This window comes from Ambystoma mexicanum, chromosome 6p (genome assembly GCF_040938575.1).
Source record: "Ambystoma mexicanum isolate Mex_15411 chromosome 6p, UKY_AmexF1_1, whole genome shotgun sequence".
Taxonomy (NCBI): Eukaryota; Metazoa; Chordata; class Amphibia; order Caudata; family Ambystomatidae; genus Ambystoma; species Ambystoma mexicanum.
The window spans coordinates 1,047,197,847-1,047,221,021 of NC_090935.1; positions in this window are offsets into that span (position 1 = coordinate 1,047,197,847).

Below are 23,175 nucleotides of genomic sequence, written 5' to 3' on the forward strand. Positions count from 1 at the left end.
GCCGGCTTGCCTGGTTTCAAGAGTGGGATGATTACGGCCTCATGGAGAGACAACGGGAGTTCTCCCTTCTCATAGGCCTCGTTGAAAGTGGCAAGCAGTGGCTGGAGCAACTCTTGCTGGTATGTTTTGTAGAACTCGCTGGGCAGCCCCTCCGAAACCGGCGCCTTGCAAGTGGGCAAGTTCCGAATCACTACCTCCAGCTCATCCGAGGTGACTGGTGCGTCCAACTCAGAGCATTCTAGATCATCTAAGGTGGGCAGCTCAATGTCCCCCAATGTGTCTAGTATGTCTTGGCCCATATCTTCCCCCGTGTCCTCATACAAGTGTCTGTAAAACCTAAGGAATTCCTCATTTACCTCTTTCTGGGTGTTGCATATGCTACCTCCTTCGCCCTGAATCTCACTAATCACCGAGCGGGGGGTCTCACTCTTGTACAGCCAAGCCAGCAAACTGCCCGGCTTATCGCCCCCTGCGTGTATCCGCTCGGTATATTTCCTGTAGCTGAGTCTGCACAGTCTATCCCAGAGTGTACTACAGGACAACTGTAGCTCCTCTACTTTGGTTCTGTTATCATGAGCGGTGCTTACGCAACGCGTGAGCTCCTCTAGCTCCCTTTCTGCCTCCCGGAGCTCCCTTTCGACTCCCCCCTGTAGCCCTTTAACTTGAGAAATAGCTACCCCACGCACCACCACCTTAAACGCTTCCCACAGTGTGCCCACAGAGCTTACACTTCCCATGTTTTTATCAAACTATTCTTCAATGGGGTCCCTCAGGCACTCCCGAAACCCCTCATCCTGCAGAGCCTCGGTCCTAAGTCTCCATGTAGGGATCTGCGGGCGTGGGGGCTGGTGTCTCCAGTCTACCACCAAGGGCGAGTGGTCCGACAGCACTCAGGCCTTGTATTCTGCTCCTTCTATTTCTCTCACTATCCTGGCTGTTACAAACATGTAGTCTAACCTTGTGTACAAATCATGTGGCGCTGTGTAGTGTGAGTACTGTCTATCCGTGGGATGCAGCCTCCTCCACGCATCCTCTAGGCCTAGGTCTTTCAGTAGGGTACTCAGCGCTTTAGCCGCCGGTGCCATTTTTCCTGCCCTATCCTTGGACCTATCCATACTGGGGTCTACGGTACAGTTAAAGTCCCCCGCCACACTACCGTACCCCCCGCCAGGGGGCCAAGTTTACCGTAGAGGGTCCTAAAGTAAGCCGCTGTATCGTTATTGGGGGCATACAAATTTATGATGTGTACTTCTCTGTTTTCAAGTGACCCGTTACCACCACCATTCTACCCTCCGGGTCCACCGTAGAATCAAGCACTCAAAACGGCACGTGGGGCGCCACCCAAGTGACGACCCCTCTGGCATACGCTGAGTACGCCACCCCCACAACGGTGCCCTTCCATTTCCTCCTGACCACCTCCAGCCTTTCCCTAGTAAGGTGGGTCTCTTGCAGCAGGGCTATGTCTACGCGCATCCTCTTTAAATACATCATCACTTTGTTGCGTTTAAGGTAGCTGTTGAGGCCCCGTACATTCCAGGTAACAATTCTGAGATTACCCGATGCCATCTAGTCGGTCTATCTCCGTCCCATCCCACCCCATAATGTTCCCCATGTAGGGTTGTTTCCTGGCTCCTTCCCTTCTGTTAACGAACCGTGCCCCCCTCCCCCACCTCACACCACTGCACACAACTCCCCCCCCTCCCCACCAACCCCCAGCAATAGCCCAGCTCCATCCCTGGATCTCAGGCCTACCCACGTCTGGACCTGTCTCGTGATCAAGAACAATGACCCCGCGGGGTGTCACCAATCTAACAGTGACCTAACTAAGTGTACTACTATCGGGTACAGAGGTTGCTCCCCAGGAGCTCCCAGTCATCTATTTAGGAGAAGTGAATTCAACGGGACCCGCCAGCAGATGCCGTGACTTCCCCCACACAAGCACAATATCAAACTATATTCTAGTCCCAATGTCATCTATGGCCTCACGGGTGCCTCTGCAGCGTGCTACTTATCTCCATCCGCTTCTGTCTGGGCATCCGATTCCTGTGGTCGACCTTGCATATCCAGCCATTCCATCGCGTCGCTCGGCGTCTCAAAGAAGAGGGATCTGTTCTCATGGATCACCTTTAACTTAGCGGGGTAAAGCAACATGTAGCGGTGGCCTGCCTCTCTGAGCCTCCTCCTCACCGTTCCAAAGTTCATTCGACTCCGTTGTACAAGCAGCGTGTAATCCGGATATGCTGTTATATTCGCTGACCCCCTTTCTATCGTGCCCCCTTTCCGGAAAAATTCGAGAATCTTCTCGCGGTCACGATAGTTCAAGATCTTTGCAATAAACGGCCGCGGGGGGGCTCCTGGGGCCGGTCTCCTGGTCAGGGCCCTGTGCACCCTTTCAACCGCGAACCCCTGGGTGAGCTCTCTGCCTGTAATCTCCTGCAAAAGCATGGTTTCAACGAAATCCGTGGGGTTCGATCCTTCCATTCCCTCCGGTACCCCCACTATGCGAATGTTATTGCGCCTGGCGCGTCCCTCTGCCTGCTCTGCTCTGTCCTCCAAATTGCCCACTCGCTGCACGAGGGCATGAAGTTCCTTGGCGTGTGTATTGCAGGCCTCCACAGTCGGGGCCAACTCCTGCTCCAGTTCCCCAGTGCGCTCCGCGATCGTTTGCACGTCCTGGCGCAACAGGTTCACTTCTTCTCGGACCGCTCCTATCTTCAGGTTTAGGCCCTCTAGCAACTCTTTCATGGCCAGGCCCAGCTTCGTCTCCCAGGCCACCTTCAGGTCAGCAATTGCTGCCAGCACCTCCTGGATGGTACCCGGTGGGTCCGTCGCCGCCGCAGGGGTTTCCTTGCTCTTGCCCCTTCCGCGCACGAGGGCGACCTAGCATAGGTCTCCATCGTAGGCTGCTTGATCCGGGGTCGCACCAAATTGGAAGACATCCTGTTGCGTCGATTGAGCCCACGCGCCCAGCTGTATCCTCGCGGGTTCACTCTGCTAGCCCGCCACAACCCATGGCCTCCGCAGTAGGGGCTCGCCCTTATGTTCTTGCTCTCAGCCCGAGGCGCATGCGACCCGTCTATCTGGTTGGGCTCGCCCACGTTCCGCCCAACCTTGTCTTCCTCAGCTCGTCGGACCTTTTATGGCCCTTTGTCCACAGGCGGCCATCTTGGGTGCTCCCCTTCCTTTGCGCGACCGCCAACTTCTTCGGGGTCTAGTTCCGTGAATATGCAGTCTCGCCGTTGGGGAGGGCATGCACCGTATGCCCCCCACTTTCATACACCTTTAGATGCACTGTGGGCTCGAAAGTCCGCCAAAAACCATCACTTTTTTCCCAGGATCGGATCATCGGGAGCTCCTCCAAGGAATGTCCTCTCACGTAGCCATCAAGCCACGCCCCTTGAGTCTAGCAATTATTGTATAGAATTCCAGAAAGACAAATGATTTTGTATTCCTATTCTTTCTTATTTAGGGTCACTGCTGAAAGTGTCTTTTCAAGGGTAGCAAGGAAGACAGCACGGGTAGCAAAGGGAACCTCAGGGATCGCAGTTGCGACCCCTGGCAACCTCTAAATGACGTCCCTGGTGTGCAACCTCAGACTGGGCCATAAAATTGTCTCGGGCACCAATGAAAAAGTGGCGCACAGTTGCAGAAGGCAATTCATTCCTTTTGTGACAGTGTTTGAATAGTACCCAAGAGGGCACGGGGGGGTTGACAAAATTAAATGCAAATTGTGCAATTTAAATAATATTTATTCAGCAACAATGATCAAATCTACTAGCCACATAGTGAAGTAACTCATAATACTGGCCTACAATGGCCCAAAGAGTGGCCCACTTTGACCAAAAATTATGGCCCACACTAGCATTTTAGGTTTTTGGTTCAGGCATTGCCCTTTTGCCCTATGGGCCAGTCCCAGCCTGCCATCGTGGATGGGCTTTGGGGGCATTCCAGAGAATTTCAGAAACATTAGGGTCCCATTGGCCTCAGAAAAAACAACGTCATTATGTTTCCTGGGGATAGAAATTGACAGCAAGCAGGGAGAGTGCCTCCTCCCAGGGGACGAAGTATGGGAGTCAGGAAGGCAGTGACAACATGCCTCAAGGCTAAAAAGATAACATTGGCACAGCTACAGAGCTTGGCAGGGCAGTTGAACTTCGCGTTAAGGATCATCCCAATGGGAAGACCATTCTCAAGGGCAATCGCGGGAGCTATGTCTGGATTGACAAAAGCACATCACCACACTAGACTGTCAAAAGAACTCAAGCAGGATCTAGTAGTCTGGGAGGAGTTCCTCAGGGACTTCAACGGGATACAGGTGTGACCAGCTGAGGCGATAAACAGTACACGGTTAGGGCTGTACACAGATCCAGCAGGCAGTATAGCGTTTGGAGCTATACTAGGGAACAAATGGTGTGGCCAGTGCTGGCCAACCGACTCGGCAGACTGTGGATTAACAAGGAACATCACATTTCTCAAACTTTATCCAATAGTGCTGGCATTAACTATATTGGGGAGGGACTGAGGGGTACAGATCTGGTATTCTGGTCAGATAGCATGTCAGTGGTATGCTCTATTAATAGTCAGAGAGCTGCCTGCCCGATGGTACTGAGACTATTAAAAAAGTTAGTACTGTTAAGTCTCTGTATGGAATGGTATCCAGTTAAAATGTCGAAAACATTTATGCCGAAAAAAATAATTCTAATGTGTTCTTTTTAATTTGTATGTTTTTTTTTTGTTTAACTAGTAAAAATAAATTGTAAATAAAAAAACAGGGGTTGGGGGGGAACCCCCCATTAAAAAAAAATGTTTTTTTTAAAAATCGAAATAATTTTTTTCACCATTTTTTTGTCCACATTATGGCATTCGAAAAAATTTCATTCAACATATTCACTATAAACCGTATGGAATATATGCTTTCAGGCTAGACATGTATCTCGTGAGACTAACAATGCGGCTGATGCCTTATCCTGTTTTAGACTATAAATGTTCTGGAGGTACCTACCAAGGGCAGACCCAGTGATGACCACTTTTCCTGAGATACTTTTGGGGCTTGGAGCCCCTTTGATAGAGGCGTCAGTGTCAAGAAAAAATAAGAAGGCCTACGAGAAAACATTTAAGGAATTCAGGGTATTCTGTCAGGCGCAGGATTGCTCTGACATTTTTCATAGGGACGTTGTTATTAAATTCCTGGGACAGCTATAGGCAGATGGAAAGTCCGGGGGAATGGCTAGGGTGAAGATGGCCACCATCAGGTTCTTTGTGGGGCTACAGGGCAGATCTCCCCCATCCAGGGATTTTGCAGTAAACAAGGCATTGACGGGCTCGAGGGGGGCAAGGGCTGGTCCTGGGGACCAGAGGCGCCCACTAGATCCAGATAAGTTGGCAATCATCATCAAGGGGCTAGTAAGGATACGTAGGAACAGGTGGGAAGTAGCCGTACTTAAGGCAGCATTTTCAGCTGCATTTGCTGGGGCCTTCAGGATTGGGGAATTGGTGGGAGCCTCAACATCAGATAAATCTGGGCGATTGGCTAGAGAAGATATCTCCTGTGGGAAATTCAATAGTACAATTTTGGGTGAGGAGGTCAAAGACAGATTAGGAGGGCAAGTGGACCGGGCATTCGTTACAGAACACACCAGAGCAGTGGCATTGATGAGGGGTTTTCCGGGGCTCAAGGGTGTTGGGAGTGGCCCGCTATTCTTGCATGGGGACGGGTCTTCACTGTCCAGATTCCAATTCAGGAGGGTATTTCAGAAATCCCTGGAGGAGACGGGGATTGGAGGGTTGGTCTTCGCCCCTCACTCCTTCTATATTGGGGCAGCTACAACAGCAGCTGCTTATGAGTTTCATGAGAGGGAAATTAACGAAATGGGACGGTGGAAATCCCATGCCTACAAAAGATACGTAAGGCTGCATCTGTTATAAAAAAGTAGGGAGAGAAGGGAACATGAGCACGATGAAAAAGAAAAAGGTAAAATATATATAAAACAATGAGGTGATGCCCACAAACATGCTTTTCTTTGTCATTATGTACAGATTGAGGATGGCGAGGCCTGTGGTATGGGTCGTGGGTCACTCATTCGTTCAGAGGATGGAGGAAAGGTTCAGTGAGCGCCCAGGGTTGTTGGCTGGCATGTCAGGCTTTTGCCATTCACTGGATTTATGCACCGGTTTGCAGTTGTGCAGGGTGCGGGCACTGATCGATACACAAAAAAGAAAGAGGGGGTTACCGAATCCCAGATTGGTGATCCTTCATGTGGGAGGCAATGCCTTGGTCGAATTGGGCAGGTGGGACCTTTTGGAAAGTTTACTATCCTTCTTTCCATGGTTTGGGCGGTGGTGCCTGTGGTCCCTGTTGGCCTGGTCACAAATCACTCCAAAAATGGCCTGGAGGTTCACGGGGATGGCACGTTCGTGCAACATTTCAGCTCAAAAACTTAACAATGAACTTCTCTGACTGGCAGCTTGCCGGGGACGGCTGAAGATAGTGAGGCATGGCCTGTTGAGAGGCCCCGGGTTGTCTCACTGGGATGGGGTACACCTATCAAAGATGGGGACAAAACCTTTGTTGCAGAAGTAATTGGCCATCATAAGAATGATAGTGCAGGTGGGGGAGCACCCCCGTGGCCGGTGGGGGAGGACTATGTGAACACTGAGCTCCCCTTCCGCAGGACTCTGGAGCTGGAATAGTGATGATGGAAGGGCACAGGGCCCCCCATAAAAATAGGGGTACAGCCAGCGTAGGGTGCCAGCAGGGGAGGTAAGGGGCAGCTAAGGCTGGTAACGAAGGAGATGTCTCCTGGTATCGCCCCCCCCTTGGCATGGTGGCGAGGGGATAGGGTCTCACCACCATGCACACCATGGGAGGTTGGAACCATGGTTCACATGGACCACATGGTCAGAAGGATTGTATAGTGTTTTATGATGAAATGTATATTTGGTTGAGAATGTCACATTTTTGGAGTGTCAGTTGTTTAACGTGTTATAAAAATGTGGCCGGAATGGCATCCACAGATATTGTCTGGACTATTCACTCCAAACCTTCTCAGATGGCACATTATCATTCCGGCTGCCAGCCGCGGAGCAATTCCTCCTAATACAGGATCACCCAGTAATTGTCAACTCTGTCAGCTCTATGAACTCTGCAAGTTGAAAGTCTCACCTGCTCTTGTTGGTATTAATGTGGTGAGAAGTGGAATGGGTGCGCTCTACCCAAATCCACTGCGTCACCAACTGAATTAGAACAGATTGTGTGTAAGTGACATCTATAGGTAAGCCCAATTGAGGGAGGAAAACAGCCGGTAGGGGGGAAATTCGTCTGTCAGGTGGTCCACACGAACCCTGCTCCAGAGATGTCACCGGCAGCAAAGAACAGGTGAAGAGTAGGCAGAATTAATCAATGGGACTACAAGCACGAGGAACGGGAAGAGTGGAGTGCCGCCTGTCTGAAGGAGGCAGGCAAAGACGCCACTTGCAGCAGGCAGAGCAGGGTGAAGGGCCAGGCAGGCGAAAAGAGCAGAAATGAAGGGACCCAATGAGGGCGAGCAGCGCAAGAAGCAGAAGCAGCGGCAGAAGCAGAGTGGGTAGCCATGGAGAAGTCACTGCAATATGGAGAGGACAAGGAAGAGGCAACAGTCTCCTGCAACAGACACACTGTTTAGCATGAGGATGGGGTGAACATTTTGAAAGAGTGATGCTTTATGCGACATGCTCGTGCCATCTTGCATCAGCATGGAGAACCACACCATCATGCCCACACCATCACACTCATCAACTGTGATTAAGAAATGTGACAGTAACTCCACCAAAAAAGTAGAAGATAGTAACCAACATGCCCTTCCTAACAAATCTCACTACCCAACTTTTATACCTCACCTCTACCTTCTGGCGTGGCAGGAAATGTAAGGCCCTGGTAGACCAGAAGCCAGGACATCGCCCTTAGCTCTGTCACTGGAGGAGTGGAGGAAGTTTGGGACAAGAGAGGTGGACCACTTTGGTGGCTGCACCCCTAGGGCCCTCTGTGGGGGGCGGGTGCACCAACTGGTCGGAGTGGCCAAGTTGTCCCATGAGCAAGGGTGGACCGGGAATCCATAGTGTCCCTGGAAACGTTTTTGAAGGTGCCCCAGATCACTCTGTGTGAGCAAGCCCAACCCCTCATCTAAGCAGGGTGCAGCGGGAAGTCAGGGGTTGCCCCACAATAAAGATTTGATCAAATAGTGAATTTTGAAACACATTTGTAGCTACATATCGATTAAAAAATGTTAAACAACAAAAAGCTGGGATAACATTTGTTAAGAGTGAGTAACATCATACTGGAAGTTGTATAATTCATTGTTTACTTCAAAGGGATGTAGTGAATGAGAAGAGATTGAGGAGTGGGGTGGACTACATGGGGAGAGGGAGGGTAACAGGAACAGAAATCCAGAATAACCACACAAAAGATACCTATGGTGCAGAGGCCCACCTGGACATTTCCAGTGTTCCCTGTAGGCCAGTTCAGCACTGAATGCAGGAATCCATTATGTGTTCTTTCATTCTATGTCTTTTGGAATTGCATTCATGATAGTGAACAAAACTACAAGAACCAGAGAACAAGGAATAAAGGGTTAGTGCATGCATTCACCTCGCCCGGTCAAAGGACACACTGGCAAGGTTATGATACTTTTAGGCCTACTGGGCCTAGGCGACAGTCCATGACTCCATGTGTACAGCACCCCCTGCGACACCAAACCCGAACAGGTTTTCTGTTCCTTAGCCCCGCCTACGCAGCACCTCTTTCCGGAGAACATTGGCGGCCCTTGATAAATGAGTCTCTTGACCTCCAGTGCCATCCCCTATCAGCCTCTGCGTAACTCAATCTGCGACCAAAGCGCCGTTTCCGTTGTTCCCAGCCCTGCGCCTGCAGCTGAGACACCTGTGCCGCTCTCCGGGCAGCGAACCATTTTCTTTGATATGCGCAGTCTGAAAGGGAGAACAGCTTCGGGGCATTTTGCAAATTTGCCAGTTCTTCAGAATTCTCTCCCACACATGAGTCGGGAATTATCCTTGTGGTTACTCAAAGGCTCCGTTCATGCTGCCTGTTTTGTTTTAAGTGCCTGTGTGTGTTTGTTCTTTTGTGCCCTCCCCTCTGCTCCTGAGCTTGCAGGTGGCTTCGCAAACCGATCGGAGCCCTTGGCTTTCAACTCGCGCGCGCTGGTCTCCGATAAAAGGGGAATTAGCCGCCTTTTCTGATGACTTCTCCTGCAAATGAAAAGAGGTCATTTACAAAATAACAAAACCCAGAAAATCAAAGACGGCTGGAAGTTAGCTCAGGTGCAGGGCTGGCAGAGCCGCCCAAATTTTTTGGTGTGAAAAGTCCATGAGTTGGAGCCAATTAAGCAGAAGCCAGAGAAACGCTGCAGTTTAGCATAATAGCAAAAGATGAAAGTTCCCTTTTAAGTCTTAAAAGGCTCTTTTGAAAGTGCCAGGTCAGTTGTTGGTCGCAGATGGCCGTCTGAAACCCGAGGATAATGTGTTGTTAATCGCTTGTTCTGTTGCAAAGTGGAATTAATAACGTGTTTAGGGTATGTTATTTTTCACATGGGTCTCTTCGGGACTTGGTGTGCCTGCCCTCGAGGCAGAGATCTGCAATGCATGCCAGTCGCGGGTAAGACGCCCTGCTAACCCTCCCTCACACAAAGGATGGGCGTGTACTCTTGTCCTTACGTGCTCTGTGCACTCACTGTAACGTGACGTGCCAACCGCCTATGGCTCTACACTAGGGGCGGGCAATGAGATTTGTCCCTTTCTCAAAATAGCCGCAGGCTAGCATCGTATTGTTTTGAAAGCTTGTGCAATGCTGCGCACAAACGTTCTTATGTCAGGGGCAAGATTTTCATCCAGTCCGCTGCTCGTTTATATTTTTTCCATTGCATTCTGCGACTTGTAATTCTGTGTATACCATGTGAAAACCCTAACTGTAGCAGCCAGAATGGAAGTAGGAAAACCCAGATTGAACATGCTACTCTGCATATGTCATAGACACAGGGGAGCCAGAGAATGTGTGGGTAGGAACTGGGAGGGTAGCTCAGGGGCAACACCAGAGCTTTAAGTGGGATGGGGCTACCCAGGGCCAAGCCCCTGCGGTCTCTGAGATGGGCTCCCGAGCCGTAGCCCTGCAGGGGCTAACCCCGACTAGACCCAGCCGTGCCGAACTCTCAGGCAGTCGTTTAGCCGAGCAGTGCACGGTTACACGACTGCCTGCAGGTGTCAGCATTTCAGATTAGAAAAAGAAAAGGCATCTGAACTAAAAGTCTAGCAGGACATGAAACAAACCCTTAATACAATACTTTTTGACATCAAGGTGCCAGACTTTTTTTCAAGGTTACCATACTAGTTTGACTACTACTTCATTCCCTTATCTTCTGTTAACAATACATTAAACTTTATATGCAGTCTATTCTTGACTATCCCACTCTTGTCTCTGGCTTGACAGTCAAAGAATTAACATTTTGGAGATTGACCTGGTGTACTTCGTTTAGAGATGTCAGGGCAAATAAGCCACCAAACTGCCAGGATTGCCCATGCGCACTCTTGAGAACCCCATGCTTCCAGCATTACCTTGCATACCAATTTAACATTCTCCAAGTCTGCCTTGAAGACACAACCCAACCATCACAACATCTTAGTACATAATCGCCTTCCTCCCTTTTTCAGAACTATGGTTCACCTAAGACGAATGACACATACCAGTGCTCTCCTCCTCTGCCTGTATTTGTAGCATCTCTTTCCATCTTTATCATCCTCTTACCTTCCCCTCGCTTATTTTTTCTCCTCAGCGCACCAAGGTCTGGACACCTCCAGTGGGGCAACAGATCCCCACTCGGCTGACAAGCCTAGGCACTCTGAAACTACTACAGCGGTGATTTGGTAAAGTATAAACGCCAACTGGCATAACATAACATAACAAACAGGCGTTCCTAGCCATGCCCCTTCCTGCCTGGCATTTCACCAGGTTGCTATTGGCACAGCCACACCAGCAGTGGGAACGCAGAGCATTTTCTTTTCCTTTTCCAGTGCTCTCCACATGTGGCTACTGTAGAGAAGCACCTCAATGCTCACACCAGAAAAAAAGGCAACCCACTAGGGAAAAAAACCTCTTGCAAGGAGAACAAAGTTTATTTTCATAAAAAGTCAAGTATGCAATAGCAAAGAACTCTGCTGCCACGGAGCGCTTTAATGAAACCAACATGGACGGCAAGTTGTAAGGGTGAAAGGCGTCTCAACTGACGTATATCACATAGGGTACAAATCCACATAGCTGATTGGTGTGACCCTACACATAGGCAGCCTGCTCCATATGGGATGCCAGGTCATTGGTCTAAGCTCCTCTTGTCCACCTTCTTCCATGTGGGGCTCTTCTCACCGTGCCATCAGGTGCCAGGCTCGATAATTAGCAATTAAGTATCCAACTCGTAGAATGCCCTATCATTGGCCTAATGTGCACCTGGTACTGCAGACATGGGCGCAACGGCTAGATTAAAGTGTGAAAACAAGGAAATAATATGAGGCAGGGTAACCAAAAAGGAAACACACCAAACACAGGTTACAAAGGAACATACAAAGCACTTTATTTTATACTGAATCCAGTTACAAAAGAACAGAACAAAATTCAGATAGCTATCGACCCTCAGTACAACACAGCGAACTCCAGCGTGGTTTGGTGTGCTCAGTGAGTGCAAATATTCATTGAAACAGTCAGGCTTTTATACATTTCTCCAGCCTGTTGTCCAGCCTTTATGCAGGTTAACCATTCCATAAATAAGTTACTGCTCTAGGGTCCCTTGCCAGGTCAAATCTAGTTCATCTTAGGTTTATACATTAACAAGAAGAAATGGTAATAATGTATGCTCTAGGCCTAACATTAGAATGCAGGACTTAATTTATACAATATAGTTAAGCAGGTGTTCTCATTCAATTATAGATCAGTTTCGGTGATACAGGTAATCCATTGCACACAGGTCAGCAGAAGGACAAGGTCTCAGCTCATGACCCTAACAAGTGGCCGGCAGGCAAGTTATACATTAGCTGTACAGAGGTCATGACAATCGAGTTCTGTTCTGAATAACATAGGCTACCATTTTAGCTCACATGGTGACTTTATAGAGCAAGAAAACCTAAAATGGCGGCTTGACCCAAAATGACAGTTTACATGGTTTCTAAGGTCAGGACCTTGCAATGCGAGTTTATTCACATGTAGTTTATAAGCAGCTTGTTAGCAGCTTGGCGTAGGCCAATATACATATATTCATAGCAATAGGAGGCACGATATAATTTCTAGTTTGACAAACCCTCCTTTTGGCCTATGCCAAGTGCTAAACTACTTCTGATCTCCCTGCAAATAACTCCATGTGTCATCGTCCATACACCCTGAATAGCTGTCAGAAATATCTATCGCCATTAGATCTTTTACTAAGATCTCTTTCAGTACATACTCCTTAGATGTTTTATCCGGGGCATACACTTTATGTCCTATTGTACCTATCGCCTGAGCGCAACATCCCCCTAGCATTGAACATATACTTGGTAGACATTGGATACAACAATAAAGAAATAGCAGAATTCCCAAAATAATCAGCAAGACTGAAAGCACTTTCCAACCCCAAGACCGCAAGAAGTCCCAGAACCAAGCTCTAAGATCCCAATTTCCCTCGGGAATATGCACTTCTGAACTAAGAATGTGCAGATTCTGTATTGCCTTAAAAATAGTTGGGGAGGGATCCGATACGAAAACACAGCAAGCGGACCCCACTAGTTTACATACCCCACCACATTGAGCCAGAATGACATCTAATGCCATCCGGTTCTGAAGCGCTACCAATCTGATCGCTTTCTGCTCTAAAGTCATATTATAGAGTATATCTGTGGTCCGGTTAATGGTTCTCTCCAGCATCCAGCACTCTCGCTAGTTTCCTGATATCCTCGGAATTCGCTATCTGCCCAAAGAATGTAAGGAATGATTTCGCTACATCTCCTAAAACATGTGCTGGAGTGTCGCCATTCTCGTCCCGCCGTGGACGAGCCTTCGAAACCTCTACAGTATTTGCTATAAACACCCCAGGTAACAGGATTCCTAGATAACAAGTTCCCTGCCAATCCCTGGGCAACCATGGAAATGCTACATTACTGCAAACAAAATAGATAGGTTCGCCTACATACAAAGGTTTGTCTTCCCCAGTCAAATTTGCAACGTTGGCACAACCTTTAAAATCTCCCATTGACCGGGTGCCACTCCTCTGTATGAAGAAAGAAACTGAATCGGGGCTATGGTTAACAGTATAAGAAGGAGGCACGGCATCCTTATTGCCTATCAGAGCCATTTTAAAGGAAATCAAAGATTGGAAAGGACGAGACAGTCTATCAGAAGGCCTAATAGAAGCAATATTGAGCTTACTCCTGTTTGCGAAAAGCGAGCATCCCAGGGGAGTCAGAACACGTTTCTCAAAACTATTCAAATTAGTGCCATCAAAGTTCCCCGAGATGCTATCGTTCCATCGGCCAAAGAACAGTGCTCTAAGTGAAGCATAACAAGCAGTTGTCAAAGGTAAAGGGTGAATATACCAACCTAGCTCCTTATCCCCATGTTGCGGTAAATGCAAATCCAACAATTGGTTCTGTTAAAGATTGCATGGGTAGCATTCATAATTAGAAGTAGAGTGTTATTTTGATAATTCCGTCTATGCAAAAGATCTCTAGGTGACAAGGTATGTAGTTGCACAGAAGGAGTGGGAACAACAGTTATATTTTCAACAGGTAGGAAATCATTCAAAGGGTACATTCTCTCCAAATACCAAAACCCACAACCAACAGTTACTAAAAGTCCTGTGATTATCACCAGTAGACAACAAAACGTTTTCGGGGCACCCATACATATCTGCTCATTGTCTCTCCTAGTCACATTTTTGTCCAAAAGTTCAGTACGAACGGTAGCAGATGCGGGCATTGTCGTCTTCAATCGAGAAACACCAATTGTTTGTTTGCTGGCGAATCCGGTCGCGCGTCTTCTTAATGTCTTTTTCCACAACCCTTAGCCAGCAGAACCTTTATGCAATTGGGCCAAAAAAAGGCAAGCCCTCAAATTCTTTCAATTGTACAGCAAGAGCCGTATTGCAAACCTATCTCCTTGGGCTGAGATTATACTTCACAGTTTCCGGTGCAAAAGAATCAGCAGACAGGATGTCGTCACTTCCCACAGGAGGTGGCGAGTGAACGGAAGTTGGATCAGAAGATGGATGATCCACAAACGATGCAGTGGGAGAGCAAGGAGGCAAGATGGCCGTTTTGTCGGGCCTTACAACTTCCGGAACGGCCTCCGATACTCTCTCTCCACCGTCTGCCGTTTCGGGTACGTTGGTTTCAATGTCGGAAAGGGGTTCTGCGCCTTCTGTATCGTATGGGACTGGTTGTGGGATCCGTTTGGTGTGGCTGCCGTGGATCCAGTGGCGACGTCCTCCTACCCGCACCGCAGTCTGAGTGACCAGGAGCACCTGGTAGGGGCCCCTCCAACGTGGTGCGAGGCAAGACGCTCTATCGAAGGATTTAACGAGGATCCCATCCCCTGGTCGTAGACTGTGACCGGGGCCCTCGTACCCCACCGGCAATGCCTCTTGCACCTGGTGATAAATTGAAAACAGGTTTTTAGTCAATTGGTTACAATAGTCGGAGAGAAGTACATTTTCTACATCGCGCAATGCGCAGCTTTTAGGCAAACCCCAAATATTAGCAGGTCTCCCCATTACCACCTCAAAGGGAGAGAGCCCAGTCTTAGTTTGAGGGGTTGTCCGCATTGAAAGTAACACGATCGGTAAGGCGTCCGGCCATTTTAGTTTGGTGCCGGCACACGTCTTAGCGAGCTTGTGTTTTATGATGCCATTGTGTCTTTCCACTAATCCGGCGCTCTGAGCATGTCTGGCCGAATGGAATCATTTGTCAATTTGCAATGCCGTACATATCTGTAGAATTACAGCAGAGATAAAATGCAGACCATTATCCGACCGCATAACTCACGGCAAACCGAACCGTGGGAAGAATTCCTTTAACATGGTCTTTGCAGTGGTCATGGCTGTAGCGTCTTTAAAAGGGAAAGCCTCGACCCACTTACTAAAGGCGCAAATGACCACAAGGACATATTTTAGATTGTTACATCGCTCCATTTCAATAAAGTCAAAGTGAATCACTTCAAACGGAACAGAAGGAGGCCCAAAGCTACCTCTTGGAGTTGCTGTCCCCTTTCCCACATTGTGTTGTAGGCAAATCATGCAATTTTGGACATAATGCTGGGCAATTTTAGAAATATTATCATTTACCCAGACTTTCTCTAACATTCTCGTGATCTGTTGAGCGCACACATGCGTGGGACCGTGTGCCATGGTAACCATCATTACTATATAGGCATTAGGAAGCAACCATTTCCCTTCAACCATGTCCACCCAACACCCATCATCATCGAGTTTCCCCAAGCCCTCATCCCACCTCTTGGATTCTTCTAATGTGGCATCGGCTTGGATATCCCGTACAGACCCTACACCCTCATCCATTGCATAGGCATCTACAGTCTCCCTTGAAACATACATCTCCGTGAAGAGATCAGAGGCAGTTTGTCTAGCTATTTGATCAGCGAAAGCATTCCCTTTCCCTACATCATCTATAATCTTGCGATGTGCTGTGCACTTAATGATTGCTAACTGACTAGGGAGCGCAAGCGCTGAAAGCAATTGTACTATCAGGGAGCCATGTTGGATCTTGGTGCCATGCGAAGTTAAAAACCCTCTCTCTGACCAAAGTCTCCCAAAGTTGTGAGCCACCCCAAAGGCATACTGGCTATCAGTATATATGTTTACTGTTAGCCCTTCGGAAAGCTCACAAGCTCGATTCAATGCTATAATCTCTGCGGCCTGCGCAGAGTTATGCGTAATTCTCTTGGTCTCCACAACCATACTCAATGTAGTGACTGCATAAGCAGCTGTGGATGTACGATCCAGCAGTTTGAAGCAGGAGCCATCACAAAACAGCTCCCCTTGTGGGTTATCCAAAGGAGTGTCCCTCAAATCAACTCTGCCTTTTGTATCTTGTTCAGTAGTATACAGGCAGTCATGTGACTCTTCGTCACCGCAAACAGTATTTTGCGGCAAAGGTAGGAGTTCAGCCGGATTAAGAATGCAGCACCTCCTAATTTGAATGTGGGGAGCAAACAAGATTAATTCATATCTTGTCAGTCGTGCGGAAGTGAGGTGTTGCGTTTGGGTTTTGTTCAATAGAATATCTACAGAGTGAGGCACCATCAGGGTTAAATCATGGCCTAGGACCATTCCCTCACTCTGTTTTACAGATGCAGCAGCGGCAGCGCACAAACATCTTGGCAAAGCGCATGCAACACAGGATGAAGGGCGGAAGAGTAGTAACCGCATGGCCTATTCTTCCCTCCATGTTCCTGCGTTAATACAGCCAAAGCACATCCATCACATTCATGCACAAACAACACAAAGGCCTTCTCATAGTCCAGTGTGCCCAAAACTGGCGCCGAACATAATGCAGTCTTGAGCAACTCGAATGAATGTTGATGCTCCGTATTCCATGGCAATGGCGAAGAAATAGCCTTCTTCGTCAAGGCTAACATCGGTTTTATCACTAGTGAGAAGTTTGGGATCCATAACCTACAGTAAGAAGCCATACCTAACAAGGCTCTAACTTCCTTTTGTGTATTTGGGACAGACATGCCAGAAATGTGTTTTATTCTTTCAGGTGTCAATCTTCTTCCCTCCTTTGACAGGAGATAGCCTAAATAGGCAACCTCCTGGCAACAATATTGAAACTTTTTAAGCGAAGCTTTGTGACCATGCTTAGCTAGATGGATGAGCAACAACACAGTGCCCTCTTTACAAGAGCTCTCAGAGTCAGCGGCTAAAAGCAAATCATCAACATATTGAAGCAACGTACAAGTAGGGGGCAATCCAAGGGTATCAAGCTGCTCTTTCAAAGCCCTACTATAAATACTAGGACTCTCAGTATAACCTTGAGGTGAACGAGTAAATGTGAATGAGCGTCCCCCTAAGGTGAACGCGAACAAGTATCTACTATGCTCATGTATAGGAATACTGAAGAAAGCATTCTTCAGGTCCACAACACTGAAGTGAGTAGCCGTAGCTGGAATCATGGTTAATATTGTCGTCACATCGGGCACAATTGGAAATTGCGGAGCGACGACTTTATTAATGGCACGTACATGAATTATAAAACGAAATGGAATTACATTATCACCTTTTTTGTACACAGATAAAATCGGACTATTGCACAAACTTCCTGCAATCTCCTCAATCACCCCACGATGCACAAAATCGGAAACAATGCTCTTCAAAGCTTGCTCGCCTTCAACTGAGATCTTATACTGTGGAATACGGGGCAGCTTAATTCCATGTTTCAAAACTATTTTAACAGGCTCAATCTGCAAAACACCGACATCATTGTCATCAACTGCCCACAAACACTGAATTCTGGCGGCAAAGGTCTAGTCAAGAATGGCGAAACAGAACATTGCTGTGGTGAAATCGTCAAACACACTCCATCAGAAGAACAATGAATTACCGCATTTAATTCCTTCAACAGATTCAACCCCAGCAAATTCTCTCCACAATTCGAAGTCAAGAGAAATGGACAGTGGTCCGTAAAGGGGCCCAAAGAAATAGGTACCGGTGAAGAAACTGGACAAACAACTGGTGTGCCAGAAAACCCTACAGAAACATTGGTTTGCCCTGACAGTGGAATGTTTGCAACCCGAGAATGATCAATGGAGCACTTCTGTGCTCCAGTGTCTATCAAAAATTGATGTTTCCTATTTCCCACTACCATTTCAACGTAGGGACCTTTCTGATTAACGGGAATAGGTGTAGGTTCCAAACCCTGCTTCGGGCAATCCTAACGAAACATAATATCATCAACAGGAAGCTCTTCAGATAGATATGCAGTAGAAGGATGATCAAATATGTTTCTAGTATCCACACTCGAAGTCTGATTATCCTGTGAAAAAGGTTGTTGGGGATCCTGCGAAAACTGGCCTCTACCAGGGCCCCGTACACCCGGGCGACCTCTGGAACGTCTACCCATATTTCCAAATGTATTATTTGACCTCTGTCGAAGGACGGGGCATTGTGCATGCCAATGACCCTCCTGGCGACAATAGGCACACTGGTTAATATTCACAGGACCCAAGGGCACATACCCTTGTGGAACATACTGACCTCTAATCTGCGAACTACGCCCTCTGGGGCCTCTAACAATTTGCTGTAACAATACTTTAGTCTTGAAATCACCTTTTCTCTTCTCGACTCTATCTTTTTCATTATTGACACGGTTCTCGTAGTACTGAGCCATGTGCAGTACTTCTGATTGGGATTTCGTCTGCCAAGCGCTCTCAGAAGACATAATTTGTGACTGAATGTCAGGCAGCAATCCACGTACAAATTTGTCCACAAATAATCTTTTCCCAGACTCTGTGCCTAAGTCTTGTCCACTGAAATCCGAGAATACCTGTTCGAATCGATTAAAGAACTCGGTAGCATCCTCAGATTTTCCTTGGACACAGGCCGTAAGCTTGTCCCAAATAATTCTCTTTTCGGGGATTATAGTTTTCAGTTTTGCAATGATTCTGTCAGGCAAAGTTAGTATCACCTGAGGTGGTCTCTCACCAGCTGGCCTTTCCCCATCAAGCCTAACTATGTTAGCCCATGTATCTCCCAACCCTGGTACATCGTCTATAGTTCTAACTTGTTTCCACAAATCTACAGGCAGGAGTACAGGGAATAGCAAATCAATGTCACCTAGGGTAAACACTGAGGACTGCAAAACGGACTCTATCTCTTTATAGAACCCTGTCGGATTTTTCCTAATGTCAGGAATAGTTTGTCTAATAGTATTCACTTCCTGTCGTGAAAACGGGACGTGAACAAACTGCGATACATAATGTGCAGGAATGCCACAGCAGGTGTACCTGCTGCTGCATTAGCAGGAATCTCAACCTTTGGGACAAATGTCGGAGGAACCTCTCTCATAGGCAACTGAGATGTAGGCAACACCGAACGCTTACTAAGCAACAGCGCTCGAGTCGAGCGCTAAAGCAGTTGAAGTAGTGTCAAGTGAAAAAGCTCTCTTATAAATGCTCAATAACTCTGTGGGACAACTAACCTTTCTCTTTAAACATTCATCCTGCAGGTACTCTACCATTACCTGTATCACTTTCCTCTGCATTTCTAGCGTATATTGACTGTATGTGTCATATACCTCAACTGGAGTTATCGATATGTCTGAAATCCATCTAATCGCATCTTTTGTACAAATTCGCGCCTCCTCAGATGTCATACATCTGTACATACATACTTTCTTCTTCGTCATCCTCATTCCGTAACCTTTCCAACTCTTTTCTATACTCAAATACCTTCTCCACAGTGTCTCTTGAAAACGCTAAAGTATTCAGGTCCCTCAACCCTTGTGGGAGGTCTGCATTATTTAATTTACCCCACATTACACATAAATGAATCCCTAAACCTTCAATGAAAACATTTTTCTCAGGAAAATTATCCATATTACAAAGTGTGGCAAGAACATTAGCTCGATCATCTCTCTCCATACAATGCTTAGCCCATGCAAACAAATCCTGTTTCTTTTCTGTAGGAACAGTATTCTGAGTAACAATCCTCAACCCCGCACCCTGATCAACTACAAGCGGTACAGAACTACTTGCGAGTAAGGGTGCAGGCAAATTCAATGGAGGTACTATTACTGGTGCATTGGGAAGAGGCAGAGGAGCAGGTGGAGGAACAACAACTGGAGGAATAGGAACAACAGGTTGAGCAGGAAGAGCAGGAATAACAGCAGGAAGAGGTACAGCAGGAGGAAGAGGAACATACGGAGGTGGTGCAGAGGCACCAGGCCTTCGTTCATTTAACAATTTGTCGATAAACTCATCAGAAACATGAAGATCTTTAGAAGGATAGATTTTCTGAATACCGAGTGAGAAAGCCCTGTCCATATTCCTAACCGACTCAGACTGTTTGTCCTGATCATATAACAACGCCTTTTCAGCATTTGTTTTATGATGGCGCACATGTTTTTCCCTACTTTTAAGTTGCTGCAACGCTTCTCTTTTCCAATTTTGCAAAACATCAAATGCTGCAGGTCTGGCCTTCTTTTTTAACAAGACTGACTCTAAATATTCAATACGAGGGATCTCAAAACTACCATTGACTGGCCACTGAAGTTCGGAGGCATGTCTGGTTTGTCTGTGCCAAATTTTATTAAATACTACACTTCCAATGCCATGCTTACAGTACATAGTACATGTCGGTGACCCCTCCTGTGGTGCCGGACGACTAAATTCCAAAGATTGTATATCGCTGCGGAATAATGCCCTAAAGCAGCTAGACAATTTCCCAGGCATTTCTCAAATATTCGGTGTTACCTGGTCAATAATTGTGTCTGCAGATACAATGCGCCAAATTCAAATTGTCAGGGTTGAATTAAGAGTCGGGTAACGACTCACCTGACCAAACCTAAGGAGGACCGATCGGTTTACAAAGGACTTACCTAACGAATCTTACCTTGTGTATGGTGATTTCGGCAAATCTGCCCGCCTCAAAAAATTGACCCTCGTCAAGATGCCGTCTCAGATCACATGGCTATCGTCCAGGGAACGGATCGTGCAGCGCTGTTGAGGTGTCGCGTCTCGTTCAGTCAGGCCCGTTATGTCACACCGTCCGATCCCAGTCCGATAGCGTGCGTCAACCTTCAATAATCCGGCATCAATGTTGAGGGTCCCTATTTGGGCGCCAGCTGTGAAAACAAGGAAATAATATGAGGCAGGGTAACCAAAAAGGAAACATACCAAACACAGGTTACAAAGGAACATACAAAGCACTTTATTTTATACTGAATCCAGTTACAAAAGAACAGAACAAAATTCAAATAGCTATCGACCCTCAGTACAACACAGCGAACTCCGGCGTGGTTCGGTGTGCTCAGTGAGTGAAAATATTCATTGAAACAGTCAGGCTTTTATACATTTCTCCAGCCTGTTGTCCAGCCTTTCTGCAGGTTAACCATTCCATAAATAAGTTACTGCTCTAGGGTCCCTTGCCAGGTCAAATCTAGTTCATCTTAGGTTTATACATTACAAGAAGAAATGGTAATAATGTATGCTCTAGGCCTAACATTACAATGCAGGACTTAATTTATACAATATAGTTAAGCAGGTGTTCTCATTCAATTATAGATCAGTTTCGGTGATACAGGTAATCCGTTGCACACAGGTCAACAGAAGGACAAGGTCTCAGCTCATGACCCTAACAAGTGGCCTGCAGGCAAGTTATACATTAGCTGTACAGAGGTCATGACAATCGAGTTCTGTTCTGAATAACATAGGCTACCATTTTAGCTCACATGGTGACTTTATAGAGCAAGAAAACCTAAAATGGAGGCTTGACCCAAAATGACAGTTTACATGGTTTCTAAGCTCAGGACCTTGCAATGCGAGTTTATTCACATGTAGTTTATAAGCAGCTTGTTAGCAGCTTGGCGTAGGCCAATATACATATATTCATAGCAATAGGAGGCACGATATAATTTCTAGTTTGACAAAAGGTCATGTTATCTTTGCAAACCCCAACTCGAACCCAGATGAGTCGGCACCGTTCCGGGCCTTCCCACACTGAAATGTGTTACTTTCCCCTCCCTGGCACCTCGCAGCACAAATCACAGGGGCCTTCAATATTCTGTTGTGATCTTTAGAACAAATGGGTGTTCGAACAGTTTTATAAATAATAATAATATCTAGCTTTATATAGCGTTACAAGCCTGTAGGCATCTGAGCGCTGGGATAACAGTTGATATTATTATACCACAGCATGGTAATGCATGGTACTCAATTAATTTATCAACCTCAGAAGGATGAAAGGTTGAGTTGGCCCTGCTAGGATTCGAACCTGCATCAGGAGGCTGCACACAGATGTCAGAAACGGGCGCCCAGCTCGTTGTGCTATCTGACCCGCATATGGTTTGGGGTCTTGAGCTAGCAGTTATTTTGGAATCTTAGGATCTTGGGATGGGGGCATGTGGTCACTATAAAATAGGGTTTGGGCCGAACTAGGTAGGAGGCTCATGCCCTCCTTCTCGTAGGATAACTGCTCGAAGGGAGCTCCCGGCCTCCTCATGGCCTTGCCATCCAAATTCTTTCTTGGTTACATGTGCTAACAATATAAAACAATGAAAGGTTTATGGATCTCTGTGAATTTGGCCTTCCCCACTTCCGCCCAGGCTGCAGCGCATTCCCATCTTTTCTGTGTTTGGGTTTACCGTCATGGCTGCAGCAAAAAGCCAGGCGTCAATAAAAAGATGTCATCTATTCTCCAAGATGGCGCTCTATGTCAAGTACACTCTACACCCCCAATTTCACTGTAACCTACCCCCTAATGCAGCTTCTATTGTCACCCCCTCTCTCCTTCACTCTCTCCAGACATCTACAACACAGACTTGGGCCTCTGCCGCATTCAAAAACTCTAGGATGATTGGCCATGCTTCTTAACATTCCCCCCTTATATTAATCCCACATTAACAAACTGCCATGTAACCATTTCTCTCTCCTCCTTCTCAATGTCCTCCCTCTCTAAGCTTTCAGCTTCTAAATATGGCAGTGTGCCTTCCTTTGGTAACCATCCTTTGCATACATGCCACAAGCTTTCTCCTGCCTGCTCATACAGCTCTGGGGTGCACGTTATGTATACACATCCCCCATTCCCTGCTAAGTCAGCCCATTGCTCTACATAGTTCTTGTGATCAGGTGAGGGAGTGGGGATGGTGCCTGGGGGTTGGAGGCATTGCTCCAGTACAACCGTGTGGGGTTTGTCCCGGTCATCTGTTTGCACTGCACTGTCTTTTGTACCACAAGGTGCCCCATGTACCCCAATTGAAACCATCATCATTACATACATGGCCAGCTGTATCTCTTTCCAGCACACGATCTGAAGCCATTTGGCATTAGCGACTGTTTACACTCATGGTAGCAATAATGATGCAAAACAGGTTTCTTCCTTGCTGTGTAGTCTGCATTGATCTTGTATTTCTTTGGGCAACTGTGAGGAATTTTGTGACAGA